Below are 26,405 nucleotides of genomic sequence, written 5' to 3'. Positions count from 1 at the left end.
TTACTTTTTAAACTCGTTACCTTCCATATACCAAGATTGGAAGTGAGTAAGCCCAATCAGAGATCGAAATCACACTGCATGAGTTGTGAGCAAATTGAGATTCCTATCCTCTGAGAGGCTGCTGGTGTGCAAATACAGGATTTTGAAAGTCTTTTCACCTAAAGAATTGATTGCATTTCCAGGAGGAATGTGTTTGGTTGGATGGTATGCCAATAAACAACTGCCTTGGGTCAGCAAAAACTTGGGTGGTTCTTTTTCCACATTTTTCATCTTATATATTATCCTGAGTTCAACATGTTTGTGTGTTGAATGGATGTTTGTGAAATGTCGTCATCTACTGGGAGTTATGAGGACTCAACTTTGGCCTAATGCAATATACATACATACATACATATCAGAAGAATTCTTCAAGTCAAATACAAATACGAAGTCTGAAAGTCAGCATTTGCTCTCCAAATGTCCACATTGTCCATATGTATTTACTCAAATCTTTATCTTTCTTAAATTTTTGAAGGAAAAGTGATTAAGTTCTGCCATGCCACAATATTACAAAGCCTAAATTAATAAAATAGATAACATGCTTAGTTGAAAGAATTTGGGGACATCATGATTCAGAACACAAGCTCTGTGGATAGACCTTAATAGTCACTTAAGCTTTCTGTATCTCTGTTACCTGATCTGTGAAGTGGGGTAATTATACTTACCCTTATGGGGTGGTTAGGTGATTATATGAAATAACATATGCCAAATACATAGTACACTGCTTGACTTACAATAGTAAATGCAGTGTTATCAAAATATTCTTATCAGTGATTTTAATTATAGAAAATGAATGACAGAATACCCAGTCTAAGTGGTCTTTGTCACCTTCATGTGTGGTTCAGGAGGATTTCTGGGACTAGTTGTTCAAGGCTTTCAAAGTCTTGGAAACTAGACTTCTTGACTCACTCTCACCTCACCCCATGAATGATCTCAAGAGAAATTTAAAAGGCTAGGATTTTGCAGGACTCCCAGTTTTTATTAGCAATTCCTATCCAAAGCTTGTGACACAGTTTGTGTACGTTAACCCTGTTTCTAAAACATGGGTGCCGAGTACCTTTAATGGAGGAGAGGCATGTCTGCTGGAGGGCACGTCTCAGAAACTTAATGGACATTCAAAGCCAAATCAGAGTAGCCCAAGTCCGGTGCAATAGAAAAATGTCACCCAAGTGTTAGGCCTATTTGAATTATAATCCAGTTGGTTCTGAAAATCAGAATCAAGGTTTCAAAGACACAATGATTAGAGTCAAACTACCAAAATTCACAAAATAAAAAAAAATCTACTTATAATCTTTTACACACCATTGTATTTAAAAATTTGTTCAAAAGTTTGCCTTGCTACTGTGTGCCCATTTGGCAATAGTTTTGTTAGGTCCAATAAAAACCCTATTCACTAGATTTAAAGCATTTAAATATGGCTGCCTTGAATATTTCTGCAGCCACAGCTGGTGCCAATGTGTTGATAAAAATGTCATTCAGGAAAGCAAGTCCAAGAATATGGTTGGCATTGACATTCTCTTCAGACCAGGTATGTAGGTCAAATGTCAGGCTACACTGCCAGTTCTGATGTATAATTAATAGAGACTTGGACATTTAGCACTTGGCGCTATGAAACAGAATCAAAAAAATTCAACGCAGTTTTAGAAGCTTACCACGTGCTCTCTTTCACTGGTTTCTATTGCTGATGCTACAGGATAAGTGGTTTTGTGCTATCTCCTCCCCTCTACCTGCCGTCAAACAAAATTAAATAGTGCTACCATTCTCTTTGTTTAGTATTGTACAGCTTATACACTATTTTCACATGCATTGCTCATTTAACTCTCACATCTGCACAGAATGGAATTTGTGAAACTAGCAAGGAAAGCATTACTATTCACATTTTAAGAGCTAAGAAAGGTGAAGTGACCTAGCAAAAATACAGAGACAAAAAATAAAACCAGAACTTCCTCTTGAAGAGCCCAAACTGTCAGAGCACCAAAAAAATCAGGACCACTCTAGGACTTATCAAACATCTGGAGACCTTTGGCTTACACCACTGGTGGCCAGACCAACTCCAGAGGTACCAAAGAACAAGATTTAGGTTGGAATGGGCCCCAGAAGCCAACTTCTCTTGTCAAGACCAGTGGACTCTGGACTGGCTCTTGGGACCTGAAATAAAGAGCTGATATCAATTCTGGGGTATTATGTTAAATTACAATGGTGTATTCTAGTGGGTGGAACTGAGAGTACTTCTAATATCATCCAACAGAGTTAATAATGCTGGTACTATCAAGTAAAAAAAGAAGTTTAGCATCTGCCTTTGCTTATACATGGCTAGGTCTCAAATATTCCAAACCATATGTGGATTTAACATAGATTTGATGATACTGTATAGCTACTTTTTGATTTCTTGGTTGATTTTTTTTTTCATGTTGGAAAGAGAACACAAAAGACCAAATGAAAAGAATTATTGATGGAAAAATGTTTTAGTTCATCTTTCTTTTGAAAACATTGGATTCATGAGCTCAATCTAGTTTTATTGAGTTTATAATTTCCTGATGTTTTTACTTAATTTTGCTTAAAGCACATATATAGCTGGATGCCTGCAAATTATCCTCATAACCTCATCCATAAATGACTTAATACAAAATAGGAACGTAGGTTTATATATAAAATGTCCCATCAATGTCAGAATCGTTACACTCCTGAACAATAGAAAAAAAAAATCCTGAGATCCAGTAGGAACAGGGCTGCATACACTTGGTAGTCTCATTATTCTTGCAACACATCCAAAGGGAGCAGGGAGAACAGGAAACAAAAATTCAAACCTGTATTTGGTGGACCCAAGAGCTCAGACTCCAAAATATTTGTAAACTCTGCCAAAAGCAACTGAATTTGCACAGGAGTCCCATAGTAAGAAGTAGAATGAAGCACAGAAGAGAAGGAGTCCAGCAGTGTGGCAAATACCAGAAATTAAAGAACAAAGAAATACACTTTTGAAGTTCAGAAACACATTCTGAGGGGCAGAAGCTACAACCCTTGTCTAAACCAGAGGGTGCAAGAATGGTGATGAGTTGAATGTCAGAAGCCATCCTGAACCTTGTTCATTCAGGAAAATAGAGGAATCAAGGATAGCTAAAAACCACATAGATAAGCCATATTTGCAGGAAGCCTAGTGTCAGCTAAGAAGAGGAGAGTCTTTGTTTTGTGAAAACTATCTAGTGTGGAAGATCATCCTGGCCTCTTGCCCCCTTGGGAAACTTTTGCAAAGAGCTGATATAGGAGAATTCAATACATTCAATGAGGAATGTATCTTTGTTTGATACAAAACTTTGAATGTATATTTGTATGAATCAAAATTCAACACACTCAATGAATTCAATAAATTCAATAAGTAGCACAGCATCAGTACAAAGATGTTATAAAAACAAGGACTAAAGCTGGACACCTTACTAACAGATGAAGATCGCTCACCAGAGCAGCCCTGCCACAGAGCATATAAAGTTGTGCATGAAAAAGAAGCTCCTCTATAAGAAAAAGCCGCAAAGCAGAAATGCAAGATCTTAAGAAGGAAATGTTGAAACAGAGAAGGTGAAGCATGAGCTATAAGAACCAAGGAAAGCAGAGGAATAAAATAAAGCCGTCACAGAAATTAGAATAAGACTAAAAGAAGCTCAAGCGTAACACATTACGGAAAATATGAAAAGGATATGGAAGATAAAATGAGAACAGCAAATACAATAAAAATAAAGAGAGAACTAAAAAGGATTGCAGAGAAAATGAGAGCTGTAGATGATAGGTATAGGAGACCCAACATATACATAACTGGAATCCCTATTAAAATCTAAACAATGGTACAGAACAAATATTTAAAGACATAATTCAAATAAGCTCTATGTAATGAAAGGCCATAGAGTGTGCCGTGGTGAATTTACCCAAAATAATCTACATAGAGACATAATCTAGTATACTTTCTCTCTTCAAAGATAAAGAAAAAACCCTATGGGCAATCAAGCAAAAAGATGAAGTATGTTATAAAGAAGGAAATAATCAGGGTGATCTTGGATTTCTCCAGAGCAACACTTACCACCAGAGAATATAACACAATCTAGAAAATACTCAAAGAAAGAAAGCAAGAACTGAGAATTTAACATCAAGCCAAACCAGGCTTTAAATTTACAGGCTACACACAACAGATTACCAGGTCCAAGGATTTAGGGAATATTGTTCCCATCCCTTCTTGTGCAAACTTCTGGAGACAAAGGACTGGGAGTGAGCTTTAATACACTTAACTGTAGAATTAAGACTAAAACAGGGGCCGGCTCTGTGGCCGAGTGGTTAAGTTCGCGCGCTCCGCTGCGGCGGCCCAGGGTTCGGATCCTGGGCGCGGACATGGCACCGCTCGTCAGGCCACATTGAGGCGGCGTCCCACATCCCACAACTAGAAGATCTGCAACTAAGATATAGAACCGTGTACGGGGCCAGGGGAGCTTTGGGGACATAAAGCAGAAAAAAAAAAAAAGATTGGCAACAGTTGTTAGGCGAGGTGCCAATCCTTCAAAAAAAAAACAAGACTAAAACAAATATGGAGATTAGAGTGACGTGAGAGAATAGAAATATTTTATGTCCTAACAAAGTAAAAATTATACCATCAACAAAAACTGGAAGAAAAATGGGAAAGGAAGTGGGAGGGAAACTACAGATTTCCTTATGTGTAGTATCTGGAGTAAAAAGATATCATTTAAAGATAACATGTTAAGTAATATCTGTATAAATATTTAATGATACAAAGGTAAATTCTAAAGCTAGGTGATAGAGACAAGGTAGAAAAAGGAAGAAAAATAGGAAAGATTTTAATTTTACCATTGCTCAAATAAGGGAACTCATAGACAGTGTCTAAAAATATGAAGAACTAAGAACATTAAATGAAGCTATAATCACAGAAGTAACAATGAGAACAAACTTCCAGACCTTTCTTAATATCAGTAGAATCACATACAGAAAGCAAAATGAAGAAAACCGACAACAGGCCTTACGCTACACTGCCTTCTCCCTCCCAGCCTGCACCTGTGCTTTCCTACAATCAGTTGACAGAGGAAGAGAAGACCTGGGCGTGGTTTACAGATGGTTCTGCACAATATGCAGGCACCACCCGACAGTGGACAGTGGCGGCACTACAGCCCCTTTCTGGGACATCTCTGAAGGACAGTGGTGAAGAGAAATCCCCGTAGTGGGCAGAACTTTAAGCAGTGTACCTGGTTGTTCACTTTGCTTGGAAGGAGAAGTGGACAGATGTGCAATTCATGGGATGTGGCCAATGGTTTGCTGGATGGGTAGGAATTTAGAAGGAACATGATTGGAAAACTGGCAACAAGGAAATTTGGGGAAGAGGTATGTGGATAAACCTCTCTGAATGGGTAAAATATGTTAAGATATTTGTGTTCTATGAGACTACTCATCAAAGGGTGACCTCAGCAGAGGAGGATTTTAATCATCAAGTGGATAGGATGACCCACTCTATAGATACCAATCAGTCTCCCCCTAGCTACCCATGTCATTGCCCAGTGGGATCTTGAACAAAGTGGCCGTGGTGGCACGGTTGGAGGTTATGCATAGGTTCAGCATCATGGACTTCCACTCACCAAGGCCAACATGGCTATGGCCAATGCTGAGTACCCAATCTGCCAGCAGCAGAGACTGAAACTGAGTACCCAATATGGCACCATCTCCTGGTGTGATCAGCCAACTACCTGATGGCAGGCTGATTACATTGTATGCCAATCATTATGGAAGGGACATTGTTATCTTCTTACTGGTATAGATATTTCCTCTAGATATGAATTTGCCTTTCCTGCACACAATACTTCTGCCAAGTCCATGAATTTAGAGAATGCCTTATCTACCAGCATGGTACTGTGCACAGCATTGCTTCTGATGAAGTAACTCACTTCACATCGAAAGCAGTGAGGCAATGGACCCATGCTCACGGAATTCACTGGTCTTACCATGTTCCCCACCATCCTAAAGCAGGTGGCTTGGTAGAATGGTGAACTTGCCTTTTGAAGACTCAATTATAGCACCATCTAGGTGGCAACATTGCAGGGCTAGGGGGAGGTTCTCCAGAAGGTGGTATATGCTCTGAATCAGCATCGAACAAATGGTGCTGTTTCTCCCATATCTAGGATTGAAGGGTCCAGGATTCAAGGGGTGGAAATGGGAGTGACACCACTCACTATTAACCCTAGTGACGCACTAACAAAATCTTCCTATTCCTTTCCTATTCCTATCCTATTCCTATTCTTATCTTATGCTCTACTGGTCTAGAGGTCTGAGTTCCAAGGGGAGGAATGATTTCACTGAACTGGAAGTTAAAACTGCTGCCCAACCATGGTGGACTCCTTGTGTCTCTGAAATAACAGGCAAAGAGGGGAGTTACTGTGCTGGCTGGAGTGACTGATCCTGACTACAAGGGGAAATTGCACTGCTACTCCACAATGGAGGTAAGGAAGAGTATGCCTGGAATACAGGGAATCCTTTAGGGCGTTTCTTAGTATTACCATGCCCTGTGACTAAGAGCGATGGAAAACCATAAGAACTCAATCCAGGCAGGACCACTAATGGCCCAGATCCTTCGGGAATAAAGGTTTGGGTCACTTCACCAGGCAAAGAACCATGACCAGCTGAGGTGCTTGCTGAAGGCAAAGGGAATACAAATGAGTGGTGGAAGAAGTTAGTTATAAATACTAGCTATGACCATGTGACCACTTACAGAAACAAAGGCTGTAATTGTCATGAGTATTTCCTCTTTATTTTGTTATGAATGTTTGTATCTGTATGTATAGCAAATATCTTTGTTTTCTTCCCTCTCTTATTCCCTTATCATGTAACATAAAATGTATTGACTTAATATTAAAGTATTTAAATATTTTTAATTTTACATCCTAGTATTTAAGTTTCAAGATATCAAGGAAAAGCATAAATATCACTAAAGGACTTTACTCTTCTTCTGGGGAAGGGGTTAGCACATTTTTTGGTTGTGCTCAGGAGAGTTCTATCATATTAGGCAGAATTATGACCTTGTTATTGTCCTTATTTAGAGATTAAGTGTGGTTTAAGGAGATTCACATGGGTGCCAAATTCACAAGGGGTGGATTTGTGATGGTTAATTTCGTGTGTCAGTTTGACTCGACTGGACCATGGGGTGCCCAGATACTTGGTTAAACAGTATTCTGGGTGTGTCTGTGAGGGTGTTTCTGGACGAGATTAACAGTTGAATTGGTAGACTGAGTAAAGCAGACTGCCCTCGCCAGTGTGAGTGGGCCTTACCCCATGTATTGAAGGCCTGAATAGAATAAAAATAGGATGAGTAGGGAGAATCTGCTCTCCTCTGCCTTACTGTCTTCAAGTTAGGACACTGGTCTCCCATGCCTGGGGGCTCAGCCTCAGACCGGAACTTACCCCACCAGCTCTCTGTTTTCAGGCCTTGGGACTTAGACTGGAACTTATACCATCAGCTCTCTTACTTCTCAGGCCTTTGGACTTGGGCTGGAACTACACCATCGGCTCTCCTGGGTCTCCAGCTTGCCAACTGCAGATCTTGGGACTTCTCAGCCTCATAATTACATGAGCCAATTCCTCATAATAAATACATACATATTGGCTCTGTTTCTCTGGAAAACCCTAACAAATTCAGATTTATGGAGAACCAGGGATATTAAATAAGGCTCTAATTATAAAAGTAATGGTGAGAAAAAAACTGAAAACCTTTCCTAATATCAGTTGAATCACACACAGAAATCAAAACAAAGAAAACAGAAAACGGGACTCAAAGTCAAAGACCTAAAACCAATCCATAAATTCAGGAAATACAAAACAATAAAACTAAGTTCAAATACATCTATCATACTGATAAATGTAAGTGGACCTCAGATTAGATTACTAAACCCACTCTATACTGTCTTTAAGAGGAGCAGCTAAAATAAAATAATTCAGAGTGGCTAACAGCAGAAGAGTGGTATACTAGACAAATAAGAAAAGAAAAGAAAGCAAAGATTACAATCTAAAACAGAAAAGGTAGAAGTCAGGTTGAAAAGCATTAAATGAGGCACAGAAGGGAACTTTAAAATACCAAGGGTAAACAATAAAGATGTAACATTTATGGCTATTTATGCACCAAGTAACTAGGGAATATACAAGGAGAAACAAAAACCTACTAATAACAGGAAACTGAATTCACCTCTCTCAGGCCATGACAGAACATGAAGAAAAAAATTAAGGATATGATATAGACAACTTAGATAATACAATTAATTACACCAATCTGATTATAAATATCACACTCTGTATTCTGAAAAAAAGAGATTACACCTTCAGTTTAAGCGCCTATGAAACACTCACAGAACTTGATGGTACACTGAGATCCAAAGAAAATCTCAACACATTGCAAAAAGTAGAAATGGTATGGACAACATTCTCTGATCCCTATGCCATACTAGAAATTAACAATAAAATCAGAAAACAAAAAGCCAATATCTCCTGGAATTAAAAAAAAAAATCTCACTTAACTCTTGAATATGAGGAAGATTCAAAACTAAAATTGCAGAACATCCTAAAAAAAATAAGAAAACTACACATTGCTAAAGCAATGCTGAGAGGAAAATCATAGCCTTAAGTACTTAATAATAAACATGAAAGACTAAAAAGAAATAAATTAGGCATTCAGCTTAAGAAGTTAGAAAAGAGACAAAACAAAATGGAGGAAAGCCAAAGGAAGGAATCAATAAAGATAGAAGCAGAATTTAGGAAGTTGGAAAATGAAAACTGAAAGCTGGTACTTTGAAAAAAGTCAGTTAAGTAGATAAACTGCAGCCTAACTTATTCATGAAAAAAAAATGAAAAATGTGCTAATAAAGTAAGTGAAAAGGGAGAAATTCATCAAAGAACTACTGCCACCTCTGGCCCATTTCCCCAGCCAAAACATGAGGTAGAAATGAGTTCCCAGGGGAATTCTACCAGACCTTCAAAAAAAACCAGGTATTTCCAATGCTATTTAAACTGTTTTTAGAGTCTAGAAAAAGAATTTCAGATTATGTTTTTAAGTAAGCAGGACACTGATGGTAAAATCTGACAAAGCACATAAAAGAGAAAACTATCTCCAATCTCATGCATAAATAGTGAAGAAAACGCCTAAATAAGTCCAGGAGCACATTAAAAAATAATGCATCACTTCCAAGTAGAATTTATTACAAATCTGCAAGGGAGGTTCAATATTAGAAAATCTATTAAGCTCTAGATATAATCTATCAATTAGTAGGTATAAAAAGAATCGTATGATCATCTTCATATATGCTAAAAAAAGGCATCTGACCAAATTCAAGATCCATTGTTGGTGAAATTCTTAAGAAAGCATTTATCAATTAATATTCTTAAAATATTACAATATTTTAATTTCAGCCCCAAATCAGTATTTTGCTTAAGGGGGACACACAAGAGCATACCCACTCACGAACAAGGCAAGAACTGTCCTGTGACCACCATTTTTCGATACTGTACCAGAAGTACTAGCCAATCTAATTACACAAGAGAAAGAAATTAGAGATGTGAAAACTAAAAAAGAGTCAAAACTATCACATATGCAGATGGTATGACAACATACGTAGAAAAGCCAAGGAAGTCAACTGAAACACTCCTACAAACAAACAAAAAGTTCGGTAAATTAGAAGGTGCAAAACTAATATACAAAAATTTTCATGTTCACCATCAATATTAATTGAAAACATAATGGAAGAGAAGATCTCATTTCTAGGTTAAAAGTCTAAAAGAAATGTTCAAGTCCTGGTAATCTAAAGAAAAAATTAGTAAAATATTCTTTGAAAGACAGAAGGAAGTCTTGAACAAATGAAAAGGCATTTTGGATAGGAAACCTCAACATCATAAACATGTCGAGCCTCCCTAAGTTAATTTGTAAGTTTAAGGTGATTTCAATAAAAATAAAATCTAGGTTTTTTTTTTTTCAGAACTAGACCAAGTGATTTTAAAATTTATATGGAAATGTAAACAAAAAAGTCAGGAAATCTCTGCAAAACGAGAACACTAAAGAGGAATTTTCCTTGTCACATAAAGACTCAGTGATTAATAAAGTATACTACTGAGACATGAATAGGCAAACAGACAAATGTAACAGAATATATAGTCAGAAACAGACCTAAAAACGTATGGAACTTTAGTATATAATAAAAGTGATATCTCAAATCAGTGAGAAAAAGAAGTGCTGTCGATGAACCATCTGGGAACAACTAAGGAAGTCACGTGAAGAACAAATATGGCTTGAGCTATACCTTGTATCATAACACAAGATAAACCCAAATGGGCTAGGAACTTATCCTATAGATGCAAACACGTAGGAATAAAATGATTTTTAAAATTATTCATTGAAGCATTGAAACAACATATTGGCAGCAATCTAAATACTCACCAATTGGGGACTAGATAAATACCTTAATAATATATCTATAAAATGAAATACTATGATTTTATTAAAAAAATTTTTTATATCAATATATTATATCAAAAGACCTTGAAGCTATAAAATGTGTATAGTATGCTATTATCTGTACTTTAAAAAGAGAAGAAAAAAATAATATATATTTGTATTGGCTTGTATATAAGTAAAAATTCTTATCAAGGATAAACAAGAAAGCAATACAAGTGGTCATCCATTGGTGTTCTATGGGAATCACTTGGCTGAGGTCAAGGATGTGAGGGAGAATTTTGGCTGTATACATTTTACACTTTTTGATGTTTAAATCACATAAATGAATACTTAAAAAAGATGTAAACACATATTTTTAAATAACAAAAGTCCTAATCTGATTATAATTAAATGGTAAAATAGGAAGGTCTGTAAACAATTTGCCAACTAACAGAGATAAATTTATTTTACTAGTAAATCTGTCCATATTTTTTTTTTGTAAATAAATACTACTAAAATTGCAGAACATCCTAAAAAAAATAAGAGAACTACACATTGCTAAAGCAATGCTGAGAGGAAAATCATAGCCTTAAGTACTTAATAATAAACATGAAAGACTAAAAAGCACTTTAGGAAACCAAAGAAATATGAACATCTGTAAAGGAAAAAGATTGGAGTGAACCTGTCTTTTTTACTTTTAATACTTTTAATACTGCATTTCTGATCTCTGCAGCCTAGGCCAAATTCCTGTGTTATACACTCACACAGCCAGCCCTGGTGGTCTAGTGGTTAAGATTTGCGCTCTCAACACCATGGCTCGGGTTCCCTTTCTGGTCAAGGAACCACACCACCTGTCTGTCGATTGACCTACTGTGGTGGCTGTGTGTAGGTTCCACTCAATTGTACACATCGTCACTAGGAGTTGGAATCCACTTGACAGCACTAACAACAAACACATACTCATATACACACTGTGCTTCCTTAGAACACTTATTGTAATTAAATGATCAACTCATAATAAATTGTTCAGTGAATGTCTTCCATTCTGTAAGGTAAGCATCAGGAGGGCAGCAGCCAGGACCAGGACTGTCTTGTTTACTTCTGTATCTTATAGTGTTGACACATAGCAGGTATTCACTATGTTAAATGAAGGTGTTGTTATGTTTTTCTATTTTATTCAGAGTCAAAATAACCACAGACATCTCATTGTTTCACTGTCCATTGCCACCTAGACAGAGGGGTTGAGAAAGATGCTTTGTGACATCCCCACCGCTGTGCTGCTTCTTGCAGGTATCCTTGCTTTGGGAGAAAGGGTTAGAGGAAAAGCCCATTTGCAGGGAACCTCTGAGGTTTCAAAAGCTTGATGATGTGCTCTTTTAAAAAATTTTGGAATTTTCCCCATATCCATGCCCCCCTTCTTCTTTTACTAGAAGAACTCCTCACACCCAAGTTTTGGCTAGACTAATGGCCACTCCAGTTAGAGATTACATTTTCCATCTTCTCTTGGATCTTGGTGATGCTTTGAGTCTTGGTTTTAGCTAGTAGGTTTTAGCAACAATGTCTGCTTCATGTCCTTCAATATGAAGTTGTTTTCCCTCCACGTTTTCTCCTTTTCCTTCCCATGGGCTTGAACGTGGATACAGTGCAGTGCGGCTGAAGACAACTGCAGCGGACACCTTAGAGCCAGAGAGAAAAGCCAAGTGGAGCAGATGTCAGCATCATCCCACCAGCCTGGGTCTCTAGTTGAGTTTGTGGAGCACAGCCCGATTACCCATCTTGAGCTGTGATGTAAGAGACAAAGAAGCTTCTAAAACATTCCACTGTACTTGGAGTTACTTTTTTACAGTGGTTTAGTTTATTCCCAATTAATGGCAACAATTACTGGCGGGGTTCTTAGTTGCAGGATCTGTTTTGCAGAGAACAAAATCCACTCAAGCTAGTTTAAAAAGGAAGAGATTTATTGCAGCCCCTTAGGTAGCTTATGGAACTTTTTGGAAGGCCAAGGAAACAATCTTGGATTATACACTGTCAAGAGCATTCTAGCCAGAAGAAAATTCCAACTCACTATAGACTTATTCCAGAGGAAATCTCACTGTTGCCAGCACCTTATACAGAGCACCCCACCAATGTCATCCATTTCCTTGGGTTCTATGCTGACCTGTTGAACCCTGAGAAATGAGCATGGGAGCTGCCCAGAGAGCTCAACTGAGCCCTGTCTGTCTCTCTGGGCTATGCCAGGAAGGGCTCTGGCTGTAATATATTGATCTTCTTAGCTCCCTTTCCTTTCTGGCATTAATGTCTCCTGTAAAAAAGCTTTTGTTTCAGTCTGTTGGAGTGCTGGTCCTTTCGCGTTCTCTGAGTGATGTCACTGAATGGCCTGTTTCTTCTTTAGGGGTTCTTAGAAACATGATCTTTCAAAATTTTTCATTATGGGTTTAGCATACCAAAATGCTTTAAACGGTGGATGTAATTTTCAGTAACAGAAGAGTCATCCTGTCACAATTCTGAGCCTAATTCCAGAATCGTCCCTGAAAGGACAAGATTTATGGTCAAAGAATGAGTTTAAGTCATAAAGTTGGCAAGTAGTCAAAACAGATCAACTTTCGATTATTAACACTCAGAGCCATATGTGAACTGACCGGAAACCAGATCTTGGAACCATAAACATTAACACTTGTTCTTTCCTTTCTGTCAATTTAAACACCAAAAGCACTTTAGGAAACCAAAGAAATATGAACATCTGTAAAGGAAAAAGATTGGAGTGAACCTGTCTTTTTTACTTTTAATGCTGGGATCTTCTTGCACATTCTTTGCAATGTTTTGCTTAGTTTGAACACAATGATTTCCATATTTTTAATGACTCTCTTCAAAGGCACTTCACGGTCAGTCATTAGATATGGCACCTTCATAGATTTTGATGTAACTGAAAATTACCTTTTCAGTATTTAAAACACTTTTCATTTTATTTTTGTCAGAAATCTTTCTATAGCCGATTATATCCTTACCTGCCTTATTAAACCGAAGATACTGTCTTCACTTATCTCAGTGAATACTCACCACTAAACAATGCTTTGCGGAGTGAAATTCTATCTACTTTTCAAAGTTCTTTTCTCTTCCTGTAGTATTGGCAACCACTCTTCACGGGGACGCCATCAAATATATTGATGTCATCTTCTCTTTTCAAATGTATCTTTACAACTATCAAGATTAAATGAAGTTATCTGTTAAGTAAAATCAATCAGGCTCTGAATGAAGGTTTTATAAGTTCACTAGGAAGTTAGAAATTTATCAGGAGTGCTGTGGCTTTGTCAAAGCCATTTCATCATGCTTTAAAAAATTTTCTGAGTGAATATCTATGCACCAGAGACTTGAGGATTAGAGAAATCTGACCCTCAAAAGAGAGTGGTTTTACTAAGCTTTTAGATACAATCTTTTTTAAAAGCAGTTTTACGGAGGTATAAGGAGTATAATTGACATGCAGAAAACTACATATATTTAAAGTGTACAGTTTTATAAGTTTTGACATACACACACACCCAGGAAACCATCATCACAATCAAGATAATGAATACATCTATCGCTCCATAAAGTTTCCTCAGTCCCTTGTGTAATCCTAAAACCCATATCCCCAGGAAATCACTGATCTCCTTTATGCCACTATAGATTAGTTTGCATTTTCTAGAATTTAAAATAAATGTAATCATTACAGTATATATTCTTTTTTGGCCATTTTTTTTCACTCAGCATAATTATTTTGAGATTCCTCTGTGCTGTACCATATATCAATAATTCATTCCTTTTTTTTATTGCAATATGATTACCACCATAGCATTAGTCAACACTTCTGTCACGTGTGGCCTTTATTATGTTGAGATAGTTTCCTTCTAATCTTAGCTTTTTAAAAAAATTTTATTGAGGTCATATTGGCTTTTAACATTGTGTAAATTTCAAGTGTACAATAATATATTTCAGTTTTTTGTTTTTTTGTGTGTTTTTGTTTTGTTTTGTTTCTGGTGAGGAAGATTGCCGCTGAACTAACAGCTGTGTCAACCTTCCTCTAATTTTGTATGTGGGATGCCACCACAGCATGGCTTGATGAGTGGTGTGTAGGTCTATGCCTGGGATCTGAACTGGCGAACCCTTGGCTGCTGAAGTGGAGCATGCAAACTTAACCAGTATGCCACCAGGCCAGCCCCCTATTTCAGTATTTGTATAGATTGCATTGTGTTCACTACCAATAGTCTAGTTTTTATGTGTCACCATACACATGTGCCCCTTTACCCACTTCGCCCTCCCCCACTTCCTTTTACTTTGAAAAACACTAATCTGTTCTCCTTAACTATGTGTTTGTTTATCTTCCACGTATGAGTGAAATCAAACAGTATTTGTCTTTCTCTGTCTGACTTATTTTGCTTAGCACAATACCCTCAAGGTCCATCCGTGTTGTCACAAATGGCATGATTTTGTCTTTTTCATGGCTAAGTGGTCTTCCACTGTGTATATATATATATATATATATATATATATATATATATATATATACCACATCTTCTTTATCCAACCATCAGTTGTTGGGCACTTGGGTTGCTTCCATGTCTTGCCTATTGTGAACAATTCTGTGATGAACATAGGGGTGCATAAGTCTCTTTGAATTGTTGATTTCATGTTCTTTGGATAAATACCGAGTAGTGGGATAGCTGGATCATATGGTATTTCTATTTTTAGTTTTTTGAGAAATCTCCATACTGTTTTCCATAGTGGCTGCACCAGTTTGCATTCCACTAGAAGCCTTTTTATTGCTGAGTAGTAGTGTATTATATGGATATACCACAGTTTGTTCACCTATTCATCTATTTATAGACATCTGTGTTGTTTTCAGTTTTTAGCTATTACTAATAAAGCTGCTATGAACTTTTATGTACAAGTGTTTGTACAGTGTTATGGACTGAACTGTGTTCCCCTAAAATTCATATGTTGAAGTCCTAACCCCCAGTACCTCAGAATACCACATTATATTTCAGATAGAGCCTTTAAAGAGGCGATTAAGTTAAAATGAGACCATTAGGGTAAACTATAATCCAGTATGGCTGGTGTCCTTATAAGAAGAGGTGATTAGGACACACAGAGAGACCCCAAGGATGGGCATACACAGAGAAAAGACCATGTGAGGGCACAGTGAGAAGGCACCCAAAGAGGCCTCAGAGGAAATCAACCCTTCCAGCACCTTAGTCTTGGACTTACAGCCTCCAGAACTGTGAGAAAATTAATTTGTTGTTTAAGCTACCTAGTCTGTGCTATTTTGTTATTGCTGCCCTAGCAAACCAGTACATGTGGACATACACTTCCATTTCTCTCAAGTAAATACCTAGGAGTGGAATGACGGATCATATGGTAATGTTTAATCATTTTTAAGGGAAAAGTAAAAGGCTTTTTTGTAAACTGAGACACTGTTTTTCAGAGTCGTTGTACCACGTTACATGCTTACCAGCAGAACCTGAGAATTCCAGTTCCTTCACATTAGTAAGGTCAGTCTTTTAAAACTTAGTGATTCTACTAATGTGTAGTGCTAACTCATTGTGCTTTTGATTGCATGTCCCTAATGACTGATGATGTTGACTATCTTTTCATGTGTTTACTTTCCATTCATATTATCTTCTTTGGTGAAGTGTCTGGCTAAATCTTTTGACCATTTTAATTAGGTCGTTTGTTTTCTTTTTATTGAGTTTTGAGAATTCTTTATCTGTTTTAGATATAAGTTTATCCAAATATATCAGAAATATGATTTACAAGTGTTTTATTCTGTGGCTTGCATTTTCTTTCTTTTGAGGAACCTAAATTATTAATTTTGATGAAGTCCAATATATCACTTTTTTCTTTTATATATCTTGCTTTCAGTGTCATATCTAAGAAATCTTTGCTTAATCCAAGGCAGCAAAGATTTTCTCTCCTATGTTTCCTTCTATAAGTTCTATTGTTTAGGATTTACATTTAGGTCTATGAGCCATTTTGAGTGAATTTTTGGAAATGGTGTAAGGTATGGATTGAGGTTCCTTTTTTACTGACCATTTGTTAAAAAGACTATTGAAAATCAGTTGTCCATAAATCTGTGGGTCTACTTCTGGATTCTAGTTTGTTCCATTGATATATTTCTGCATCTTTACACTAGAGTCACACTGTCTTCATTACTATAACATTACAGTAAACTTTGAAATCCAGCAGTGTTAATCCTCCAACTTTGTTGTTTTTCAGTTGTTTTGGCTATTTTAGGTCCCTTGCATTTCAATAGGAATTTTAGAATTGGTTTATCAATTTCTACAAAAGAGCCTGCTGAGATTACGATTGAGATTGCATTAAATCTATTGTCAGTTTCAATTAATTGATTTGTTTTCTAACTTTGGTTCATATTTTCCTTCTTCTTTGTATGACTTATAACTTTTTACTGATTAGCAGATATTGTAAATTTTATCTTGGTTGGGAGCTGCGTCTTTCTGTGTTCCTATAAATATTCTAGAGCTTTGTTCTAGAATGCAGTTAAGTTACTTGAAAACAGTGTTATCCTTTCACATCTCGTTAGACTGGCCCAGAGCAATACTCAGTCTAGACCTATTTATTCCCCACCACTGAGACAAGACCCGTCTGTGTACTTACCTAATGTCCTGTGAATCATGGGGTTTTCCAGTCTGGCTGGTGAGAAGGGCAAATATTCTCAGCTCTGTGTGAGCACCAGATCCTGCTACCCCTAATATATTTAGGGGTTTCTTTCCCCAGCTTCAGGTAATTTCCTCACAGACAGGTACTAATTAGTACTCAGCCGAATACTTGAGGGGAACCCTTTGCAGGCCTTTCAAGTTCTCTCTGTGCAGCTCTCTCCTCTCCAGCACTCTGTCCTGTGAACTCCAGCCATGACAGTCCCCTGGACTCTCAACTTTATCTCAACTCCCAGAGTCCCTGGCACTCTACTGAGCTCCCCCTCCCAGCACTGTGGCCTGGAAACTCTCCAAGATGGGAAGCAGGGTTACTCAGAGGATTCGTCTGGCTTATTTCCTGTCTCTTAGGGATCACTATCCTTTGTTGACTGCCCTCCGGTGTCTTGAAAACCATTGCTTCCTATATTTTATCCATTTTGGGGGTTGTTATTGGTAGAAGGAGATTATAGTCCCTGTTACTTTATCTTGGTCGGGAGTGGAAGTTCCCACAACCTTTTTTGACCACTGTTTTGTAACCTCAAGGTAATACAGGTAATGCAATTTTTAAAAAATTATGTCATGGATCAAAACCTTTTAGTCAAAAGTCAGCTACTCTAATTCACTTCTTTTTCTTGTATTATGTCAGTCAGGAACTGTGTCTTCTGTGTCTAACCAATGCAGGGTTCCTCTTCCATCTGTAACAAACAATGTTAAAAATAAAGGAGAATGACTGAATCAGAACTGGATAATAAATACTTCCTCTCCTTATGTGCCAACTCTGACTAATTTGTTATGGCCACCAGATTGTGTTGGCTCATTAGTAGAAACCTATTTGCTACCCCTTCACCAGTGATTTGAAATGAGTGAAGAGGAAAAGTTTTAAACTAAGAAGAAGTTTCAAATTTTGTTTAGAATGCTAAAACATTCTCCAAGAAGCACAAGGCTCAGTGTGTGCCAGACACTGTGCTAAGTGTGCTATGTCCCTTATCTCATTTAATTCTCCCCCAAGCCCTAGGAAGTAGACAGCATTCTTAATATCCAATACTTAGAAGAGAAAACTGAGACCTGAAAGGATAAACTTGCCCAAAATTTACTAGCTAATAAATAATGTAAATGGAATTCTAGACTAGACAGTCTAACTCCAAAGGCACCATCACAAACACTATCAGCATAGTTTTGGCATACATAAAAAAGGAAGAGCAGAACAGAGGAGAGTTCAAAACAAAACAACCATATCTATGGGATTTTACTGTATGATAAAGATGACACAAATTAATAAGTAATTATTTGTAGACAATTGACTACACATTAAGAAAAATTGTTATACCTCACACACACAAAAATATAATTCACAAATTTTTAAAAATTAAGGTAAATATAGGAATAGTACTAAAAGGAATGTAGAACACAGGAGTAATAGGCTCCTGTGTCAGTCAGGGTGGGCTAAGTTGTGCTGCAGTAACACAGACAACACAGTAACACTCAGTGTGTAAATGCCTTGATACAACAAGTGTGCATTTCTCCCTCCTCTACTGTCCAACACAGATTGATGGGTGCTTGCTCATCGTTGTTGCTCAGGGACCCAGATTGATGGAGACTGCATTTCAACATTCGCTTCCACAATCACCACAGCAGGGCGAAGCAGAGGTCTCCAGCTGGAAATAATTAGTCTGACCTTGAAGAAGCCTCATGACCTCTGGCCACAACCCACTGGCTAAAAGAAGCCACACCAAATGTTAATGTCAAGAGGGTTGAGAACAGTGCAATCCTATCAGAGGCCTGGAAGGAAAAGAAATGAAATATTCTGAATAGCCTTCATAACTGTTTCCTTGTCTTATTCCTCACTTTCATGAGAATGCCTCTAGATTGTCAAACTAGGCATGATTTTTGTTTTTGTAGTTGCTGTTGACTTGTGCAAAATTCTTTCTATCATATTGGGCAAGTTTTCTTTTACTACAAGTTTACCATGAGTTTTTATCAGAAAGGAATGTGAAATTTAATCTTTTAATATCTATAGAAATAAGCGCTTATGTTTTCCCCCCTTTAAGTAATTATTACAGTTTATTGTATTAATGAATTTCCTACTTTGGACTATTCTTGCATTGCAAGGGTAAAATACTAAATCAGAGTTTATTATTATAGCCTATTATTTTGTTTAAATGCTCTGGATTTGATATATTTCAACAGTTTATTTTGAACTTTTTTGCTATCATAGCTGAGATTGGGCTACATAGTTTAAGGTTTTGGTGCCATCTTTGTTGATGACCTATAGAACTCACCAGTGAAAATTACTGATTCTGAGGGCTGGCCCAGTGGTGCAAAGGCCCAGTAAGTCTGCACACTCCACTTTGGCAGCCCTGGGGTTCGCCAGTTCAGGTCCCGGGCACAGACCTATGCACCACGTATGAAGCCCTGCTGTGGTGGCATCCCACATATAAAATAGAGGAAGATGGGCACTGGTGTGAGCTCAGGGCCAATCTTCCTCAGGAAAAAGAGGAGAGTCAGTGATGGACGTTAGCTCAAATCTAATGTTCCTCAAAAAGAAGAAAATTACTGATTCTGGAAGTAAATTTTTAAACCTTTTAAATTTCTTCTATGGTTATTGGTTTGTTCAGATTTTTTATCTTAACTTGATTTTAGATAGCTTAAATAATCTATTTAATCTAGCTTTTTTTAATGACAAAGTTGTGCCTGGTCTTTTTCATTATATTTTTTATCTCTAGCTATGGTTCTGTAGCCTTTATCATTCATAATACTTGCATTTGTGTTTTTTTTCTTGGCTAGAGCTTGCCAAATATTTATCTGTTTTATTGGACTTCTATAAAAATTGGCTCTTGATATTACTTATTAATTTTTGTTTGCTTTATTGTCTTATTAATTAATTTCTGCTTTTTATCCTCCTATTGTAATTTTATTCAATTTCCTGGATCTTTTGCAGCTTCTTCAGACAAATCTTAGTTTGTTTCATTTCAATTACAATTTTTCTATGCTCTCGCTCTACTGTTTCACTAACTGTCACAACTCATATCCAACATCTAAAAACTTTCTCTCTGGAGTGTGTATGTGTGTTTTAAAACCAACAATTTGGCAGACATTTACACAAAAGAAACAACTTAAGCTTCATGGGGGCAGGACTGTCCACTCCCCATGGGCAGGTTGTGTGCTCTAAAACATTCGGTGAGTGAATAAATGTTCCTCTTCCTGCCAAAATTATTTCTCCTGTTTTTGTCTCTGTACCTGGAATGCTCTTGTCTATTTTTGCTAAGTAAATGCATGTTAATTCAAGACTGGTTCTGGGTCAATTTGCCAAAAATCAACCACAGAAAGCCAACTTTCCATAAGGCCAATTTGCCAAATTTTCTTGTTCCTTTGAACTATTTATAAAGTTTACAACAATTCACATTGGATGGGATAGTTTTAATGGCTTTTAAAATTTATGTAAACATTTAGTTGACTAGTTCTCCTTTTGTTTTCATAACAGCATTTTAAGGAATGTTTAATTTGTCTCTACCCAGATTCCTGCTCTTGCAGTTGGAAAAGGCCGGGACAGAGAAAGAGGATTCTGCTAGGGGCAAGACGAAGAGCAGGGTCAGCAAACATTGCTGCCCAGAGAGAGGCAAGATGTGGTCATAAGAAAAAGGGCACATTCATAGAACACATATTCACAAAGAATATATTCTCAAGGAAAACGACCTTTTTATAAATACATTCTTCTTATAAATAAGAAGCTACCCCCAGCTTCCTCCTTTGTTCCCCACACATTTTGCCCCATTTCTTCTCTTCTCTGTAGTCTCCTTCCTCGCTGGGAGGGCTGCGCTGTGTGCTTACCCTGCTCCCTGTCTCTTCCCAAGTAGTCATTCATCCCTGCTCCCTCCAGCGCCCTAGCAAGGAGCTGGGGCAGAGACAAACCCGATGCTCCTTCGAATGCTATTAGGGAGACAAAATGAAAACTAGCCCATTAGAACTAAGTAGTGACAAGAAATAGTAAATTCATAGAAGCGGTTATGCAGTGAATCAGACTCATTTCCTCCGGGCCCCTGCTCACATGACTACTTTTCTACAAAGCCTTCTCTGACTCTCCTTGGCAGGTCCCATTACACCTTGTTCACACCTCTATTACATTGCTTAGAAGTGACATGAAAATAGAAGCATTCTATCTTAGTTACTTGACTTCATAAGTAGTCCAATTTCTAGACTGTTTATCCCTTTAACAACTACTTAATAAACAAAAATGTCTTCGTTAAACAGACATTTGTGGGGAGGGGGGCAAAAATGGGTGAAGGGGGTGAAAAGGTACAAACTCCAGCTATCGAATAAATGTCATGGGGATGTAATGTACAGCATGGTGACTATAGTTAGTAATACTGTATTGCATTTTGGAAGCTGCTAAGAAAGAAAGTAGATCTTAAAAGTTCTCATCACAATAAAAAACATTTTGTAACGATGTATGGTGATGAATGCTAACCAGACTTATTGCGGTGATCATTTTGCAGTATATAAAAATACCAAATCACCATGTTGTACACCTGAAACTAATATAATGTTATACGTCAATTATACCTCAATAAAAAAATTTCTAAATAAAACACTGACATTTACTGTGAGCTGACTATGTGCTAGAGAGTAAAATAGATGCTGGAGATTAAAATTAAGTCCCAGTCCAGGTCCCAGTTCAGAGATCCCAGTCTGGAGGAGGCAGACCAAATCTTAGACGTGTTTCTATTCACCTGGCCCTGTGCGTTGTGCTTGGCATGGGGTCTGTGCTCCCTAGAAGTGTTAAGTCTCTTACAGGCACGTTGCCATGAGAAAAACTAAAACTACAAGTGTTAAAGCTAACATTTACAACAACAGCAGAAAATAATTTAAGGCCAAGAGAGTTTATGAGGTGGCTCTGAGGCTACATTTTCTAATTCCCCAAAATATTTAACAAAAAAAGGACAAACAAAATCGTTTAGTGAGACCCACGGTATTCAGAATGTCATGACAAGGAAAAAAGATGGAATGGCCCTTGTATTTAAAGTTTGGAGCCTGAAACAAGGTACCTGCCATTTCATTTAAACTTCAGCAATAATAATTTAATAACTATGCTCCAAGTCAGTTAGGATGTGTTAAATGATCTGTTAGGGGTAAATTCATTGAAAAAAATGTATTAATTCAGCCACAATCTGATTCAAAGTGTAACCTCTCAGACCCAGGGTGATAAAAACTATCAGTGTTGAGTCCTTCCAGATTTAAGGTCTTATAGCTTCCACATGGCTGATCAAAAATATGCAGAAACACATGAAAATTGAGGACGTTCAATAACATAGACAAAATGATCACACTAAAATTTAACTCAAGTCTGACCCTCAGGATCTTTGAAGACTATCTCTAAATTAGTCTGGATGTTTAAAAGCAGATTTGTGTTGTCAGATGTTCCCCCAAACAACCCTCTTTTAAAATAAACTTCTTTAGATCCCTAGGTTTATAATTGCTAGTCAAAAAGAAAGTAGGTCTTCGGAATCTCCAGCCTTAGATGTTCTGCTCGGGGGTAGTAGGTAGGAACTAGGTCTGAGTTTCAGCAAATTTTCAGACTGCTTACCCATTAGGCTGAATAATGTCCCCCTGCCCGCAGAGCTATTCCTGTCCCAATCCCTGGGAGCTCTGAATGTTGCCTTACGTGGCCAAAAAGGACCTTGCAGATGTAATTAAGTTAAGGGTTTTGAGATGGGAAAATTACCCTGGATTACCTGGATTATCCTGGATAAACCTTTATTGTTACAATTTATAGATGTATTATAGTTACACTTTGTCAATGAAACTATTTAATTTAGAGGGAAAATGGATTAGGATAAATCCTGCAGTCAAATTGATGTGAAAGACAAGGTTACCCGGATAGTGAAAGTCAGCAGCCTCTGCTCCAGCTTTCCTGAACAAACCAGGATTCCCTCATTCCCCACTTTGGCTCAAGGGTCAGACTGCGCTTTCAGGCTACCACAACCAGTTACTCACACAATTGCCTCACTGAGGCCAGCTAAGCAACCCAGGTGCTCTGAGTTATAGCCAGATCTCATTCAGGACTGTCAGCCTGCCAGGCCAGATCTCCGTGATGCAGTCCTCTAAGGATGGAGAGTCCCAAGACCTCTTTTATCCTATTAATTTAAAGAATTTCTGGACTAAGCCCTGCACCCCACACCACTTCTCAGACAGCCAGATAAGTTCCAGGAGGTGCAGCTTCCCGAATTGCTGTGGATGATCCAATCAACCTACTCACTGTCCTCACCATCATCTAACCCATAGCTCCACAATTTAGACTGTTAATTAACTCTCAGGGAAAAGCTTCAACTTTATATCTTTGTAGTTGAGACAGTTTTATGCACACATATGTCAAAAGCCTTTTTAATTAAAACTTTTTGGTGGAAATACTCTTACTTTCCATTTTGGAGATGGTGAGAAGTATATTAAAAGTCTGATTTTGCTCAGGCCGTTCCTGTTGTAAATCTAAGTAATTTTTTCACAGAATATTCTGTGATTTGCCACTCTTAATACACTTCAGCCAGACATGTTCCCTTTGAAATTAATTCCAGCTTGTGAAATTCAAAAGGTGAAGACTAGAAGGAATGTAATTTCATATCGGTGGTTTCTGTGGCTGGGTAAACATTATTAATGTTTTCATAATGGCATAGTAAGTGATTTAATCGGACATGCAGTACCATGTTTGTGTTAGCTATTCCCACTACACAAAAAGAAATCACTTAGTATAATCCATATACCTATTCTTTTTTTTTAAGCAACTCACTGCATTTTAATATGAATTTGTCGCTAGTAATGAAGATCTCCAGTTAACATGGACTATGGTAAGAAAGAATATACCATTATATGTATAGGCTAATAACTAGACCATATAAAAACAGGCGATTAGTGATTCAGTTCTACAAATATTGTGACCTTACTGTGTGACAGGCCCTGTATCCTGAACTGGGGATACAGGAGTGACCGAGCCAGATCCAGCCCCTGCCTGTGGAGCCTGGTGTACAGACAAGGCACCACTCTTGGCAGACTCACAATGTAGGTGATTGTGGCAGATAAAGCGGCTGTCTTACTCAACATCTGTTCCAACCTCCTTCCTGTCCTGCCAGTGCCCTTCTGTCACCTTGCTCACAATGGAAAGCTAAAAACTACTCTCCCAGATTCCCTTATAACCAGAGTTTAGGATGTGATTTGGATTCCACTGATCAGGTGCACTTAGCAAAGACCTGGATTCAAACTAAATTAAGTGGAGACTGGCCTAGCTGTAGAATTTATGGGACCCAGTACAAAAAGAAAATGTGAGGCCCCCCATACAAAAACGAAGAACAAACTCTTTTTCCTCCCGTCTGTGGTTTTTCCCCCAACTTGTCAGGATGGGTTTTTTTTTTTTCTTTTTTGTTTGCTATTTAACGTTGCACTCTCAGAACGCGGGGACACTCAGATATGAGAGCAGACACTCAGTGGCGCCCAGGGGCCCTGCCCACGACTCAGCGTAGGTACGGCCTGGTGGCTGCTGGGTTTCCCCTCCCATCTATTGCAGGACCGAAGCATCCAGAAGTCCAGTCAGGCATCTCTCTTCCCCAAGGCCTGCCACCTCAACCCACAGAAGATGGGCGAACCCGGAGAAGACTGCCATCTCCATGCACAAGCGCTCTCAGCACCTGGATTGATCCGGGTAGGAGGCTCCCCATCCTCCTCCCACCCCTCCTTCCCCCATCCCCCTCCACTCCTTCCTCCCTCAATGCCTAAAGTTCCTTGCCCATGGATGCCCCAGTGCTCATGCGCCTGACTGGAACCAATCCCAGTCCTCCTCTCCCCCAGGCCCCAGGCTGGGGTCTGGGAGGCTGTGGTCGCAGGGCGGTGACAGGGAAGGGGAGGTCTGGGGTGCCAGGGCGTAGGGGACACGTTGGCCAAGAACTTGTCACAGGGAGGTGGCAGGAGGAGGCAACTGAGGCTCCATTCTCCCAGTGCAAAATTCACTGTCCCAAAGGATTTCACTTACAAAATCTGAATTTAAAGATAAATTATTAAAAATTTCAATATGGCAACCGCAGACTGCTAGACTCCAAGAGTGGTGCCCTTCTAAACGTGGGACCTTGCCTGACTACACAGGTTCTCTACCCGCGAAGCGGGTCCTGAGTGGAGAGAAAGGTGGGAAGCTTTATTTTCTGCCTGCGGATTGTAGCAAGGGCGTCAAGGTTCTCTTGTCATCAGTTTCCCACAAAAATGTTGGGAAGAGACTGTGAGGTTCTGGGATGTAGAAGTGGTGTGATTTTGGAAATTGGGAGTTGTTCCTAGAAGCTTAGCCTAAAATCTGCTCTTATAGCCCTTTTTATAGTTTTGTGAACCGTCTAATAGCTGACAATAATTCCCTTAGCCCAATCAGAAGGGTTCAGTTGCAAACAACAGAAACCACAATAGGTACAGGAGTAGGATTCTCTCTGGAGAGGCATGAAATAGGGAGATCCAGGGAGTAAACTGACTGTGGTGGTTCAGTCTCAAAAGAAAGCATTTCATATTGCAGAAGGCCATTCAGTGCTAGAAGAGAAACCAGTTATACTAAAGGAGAGGCATCATACAAATGGAATAGCTGTGTCATTCTTCACTGCCCTTCATATTAGGAGAGTTGGAGAGGGTTGTTGAAGCAGAGCAGTGATTAGGTTTGAAAGAGGGGAGTAGAAGTAAGTCGTGTACTTGCTCAGAAAGAAGTAGGAATTGTCTTCATGATATGGTAGGAAAAACATGAGCTTTCGCTTTAAGTGGATCTACGTGCTCTGTTCCCTTGGGTAAGTAAATTAACTTCTCCAAGTCTCAGGCTCTTCATACTATTCCTCTAGGGTGGTTAGAAATAAGATATTTTAAAAACCTAGAATAACCTAACACACAGTTGATACTCAATGATGACTGTTACAGTGATAATAAAATGGAAGTTTGTGTATAGGAACATGTGGATGGCTTTCCCAGCTTGCCTCTACATCTGGTACATCACCCAAGCAGAACTTTAATAAAGCAACAGCACCCCAATTCTCTGTTGAATTCCTTGGCATCCAACTCTTATCCTCCCACCTATCCATCTACCAGTCCAGTCAACTCAGCCATCCGCTCTCTCACCCACCGTTCATCCTCTCTCCCTTCTAAAACTGACACTGTCATAAGAGTGGGAATTCAATATTCAGAAGCCTCAAGATTGCCTAGTAGTCATCTATCACAGCAAGCCATGA

At 38.4% G+C, this 26,405-nt stretch overlaps 2 long non-coding RNA genes across 4 annotated transcripts in view; one reads left to right on the top strand and one right to left on the bottom strand.

Moving 5' to 3' along the window:
- The window catches only part of LOC139079168 (uncharacterized), a 196,059-nt gene extending 174,290 nt beyond the window's left edge, over nt 1-21,769 (top strand). Inside the window, exons 4-8 of one of the 3 annotated variants that reach the window (XR_011532525.1) lie at nt 6,343-6,518; nt 11,671-11,779; nt 12,133-12,277; nt 15,948-16,014; nt 20,691-21,767. This is a non-coding gene — a long non-coding RNA (uncharacterized lncRNA). Of the gene's footprint in view, nt 1-6,342; nt 6,519-11,670; nt 11,780-12,132; nt 12,278-15,947; nt 16,015-20,690 lie in introns of all 3 variants that reach the window. The other 2 variants (XR_011532523.1, XR_011532524.1) reach the window with 2 other exon arrangements.
- Nucleotides 12,430-17,902, bottom strand: LOC103548947 (uncharacterized). The gene is made up of 3 exons (XR_544397.2): nt 17,138-17,902; nt 13,547-13,687; nt 12,430-13,017 (listed from the first exon to the last, which is right to left on the bottom strand). It is a non-coding gene; the product is annotated as an uncharacterized lncRNA (long non-coding RNA).
- Nucleotides 21,770-26,405: the final 4,636 nt, after the last annotated feature.

This window comes from Equus przewalskii, chromosome 24 (genome assembly GCF_037783145.1).
Source record: "Equus przewalskii isolate Varuska chromosome 24, EquPr2, whole genome shotgun sequence".
NCBI classification, from domain to species: Eukaryota; Metazoa; Chordata; class Mammalia; order Perissodactyla; family Equidae; genus Equus; species Equus przewalskii.
The sequence above is the reverse complement of the archived record's forward strand: the minus strand, read 5'-3'. Positions and strand labels throughout refer to the sequence as shown.